This window comes from Pterocles gutturalis, unplaced genomic scaffold, assembly GCF_000699245.1.
Source record: "Pterocles gutturalis isolate BGI_N339 unplaced genomic scaffold, ASM69924v1 scaffold13335, whole genome shotgun sequence".
Taxonomy (NCBI): domain Eukaryota; kingdom Metazoa; phylum Chordata; class Aves; order Pterocliformes; family Pteroclidae; genus Pterocles; species Pterocles gutturalis.
In genome coordinates, this window is record NW_010141023.1 from 90,409 (window position 1) to 92,837 (window position 2,429).

The following is a 2,429-nucleotide window of genomic DNA, read 5'->3' on the forward strand; positions in this document are numbered from 1 at the left end:
GCCTGTGCCGGGCTGTGCCAGGCTCCCAGTAAATACGAGGCTGTTTCCAAGCACGCCTCTTCACTGGGTTTGTACAGATGAACTTTGTTTTACAGATTCCTTTAGTGAGACTGGAACCCACCCATCTAAAAAAAAAAAAAAAAAAGTAGACCAGCAAACGGAGTTTTCTTTAGGCACCCATGACTAAATGAGCCAAAGCAAACACCAACTGTACAGTATGGCTTTTTTTTTTTTTAAATAGCCCATCCATATTGTACTTTAAACAGCATGACCTCCCCTTCTGGGTGACTATTAAGACAAAAGCAAAGTTTTTACACGTTCCTTTGTTGTTTTAAAGAGCCTTTCCTCCATTTAATTACGCCACCAGGTTTCACACTGCGCAGTTTACTACCCCTGTGAAATTACCTTCAAGTTAAACACTAATTGGACATCCAACAAAAACAAAAACCCCCCACAATCTTGTTTTTCCTTCTGTTTTTTTTTATAGGATGTGGCCCCAATGTGATCAGGGTCCCAATTTCATACCACTGATTTATAAAGACACAAAATGAAAAACAGTACTTTAAAGAAATACAGTACATTCATGCAGCATGTGTTCTAACTTATATCAATAAACCTTTCAACAAATCCATTCTGAACAAGCCTGTGTTTTGGGAGCATTTAATGAGTCTCAGCTTTATATCAAGCCAAAGGCAATTTTAAGTAAAGTTGACATAACAAAAAGTTAAAAAGAAGAGACAGCCACTAAAACCAAAAATAAAATAAAATATGGGTTCTTGTGTAATCATGAGGCTTAAGAAAGCAGAACTTTTCTCACAGATTATTTTCTTTCAATAAATAAAGACAGCAGTTCATTTGTGCATGCTTACCCAAGCGCTACCAGCCCCTTTTCCCCTTTGCACCAAACTCCACCTCTTGGCCAAGCCAGCAAAGTGAAGGGCACCACACCAGGGCTGAGCAGGTCAACTCAACACACGGAAAATGTCATAACATGTAATGTTTCATCACACACACATGTGCACACACACCGTGGAGGAATCCCACCTCCCACAGATGGTTATTCACTCAGCTGAGGCTGTAGCTACAGAAGGGCTTCATGGTCACCGGTGAACATCTAGCGGAGAAGACACCCAATGGCCTGCAGCCCCACCATGCGTGAGAAATGGCACTGCCTGCACCTCCAGCCATCGTTGCACAAACCAGGCCAGGGTTTCAGAGCACTTTCCCACACACCCGCTGGAAGCGAGCAAGCAGGCTGCAGAGACTGGGGGAAGAGTGGCAGTCATTGACAAGAGGAGACCAAGACGCAAGGAGCATACTGTGCAAATATTACACTCTCTCTTAAACAAAGAGATCAAAAAAATCAAAACAGATTCCATTTGCATAAAATCCAAATCTAGGAGCTCTGCATAAACAGAAGGAGATTTTGGCTGGCATTTCCAAAGGAAGCTCTTATCTCCTTTGTGAAATGGGGAAATGGGTGTGCTACTTTGCATGAGGGTGTATACAAAAGATGTAAATGAGGAATTTGCTGCATGCAAAAGGGAAAGCAGCCGACAGCTGCCAATCCCCATTCACAGGGAGGGCTTCCTTAGACTCCAGCAGGAGGAAAGAGAAGGGAACCAACATGTTTGCTTCCCAGGGAGGTGAAGGAGGCTCTGAATATTCATAAAATGGACATTTAGTCATGGGAGTGTTAATTGTCTCCGATTCACAAAACTGTGTGACCTCACCTGCTCCCCAGGACATATCAAAAGGATGTGGCATAATGGAAAGAAACAGATAAGATATTTATCTCACAAGTTTGGGGGGCTTTCTGATGCAGTCTCAAAAGACTGAAGTGTACTGCAGAGCATTTCTTTAATCACTTCTCACAAGCGCAATAAAGACCGAGCTCAGCAGAGCATATTAGACAGATAATAACCCTTACTCGGCCAAGATCTAAATACTGAAGTCAAACACAAGATAAGCTGTCTGGAAAGTTTCGAGTTCCTCGTTTTAAAAAAAAAAAAAAAAAAAAAACACACAAAAAAACCAGAAGGTGGTCTATACGCCCCACAAAAGACTACCCAGACCTGCCATGAAATTCATACCACCACAGCAGCTCATCTGGCTTTGATTCTGAGGATCGTGCTTATTGCTAGTAACACACAGAGTAAGGACCAGATATTGCTCCCCTGTGTACCAGCAGAAATTCTGTCAGGAACTCAGAAGGAAGCAATCCCAGCCTTTCTCCAAGGGATACACAAAGGGACAACTGCTTGACAACTGCAGCTTAACTTCTGAGAGGGCCAGGGAAGAGGAAAGCAATCCAGAGCTTGCAATGACATCTGAATGCAGATTTTGAAATGCACCAGGTGGTATAAAATTCACAGAGGAAGCAGCCCTTGGAAGATCTGTTGAGCTGCATGAGAACATAACATAACCAA

At 42.7% G+C, this 2,429-nt stretch overlaps 1 protein-coding gene across 1 annotated transcript in view; it reads right to left on the bottom strand.

Moving 5' to 3' along the window:
• The window catches only part of EPHA4 (EPH receptor A4), a gene marked incomplete at its 5' end in the record, with an annotated part of 102,468 nt that overhangs the window by 90,319 nt on the left and 9,720 nt on the right, over positions 1-2,429 (bottom strand). The window lies entirely within an intron of this gene.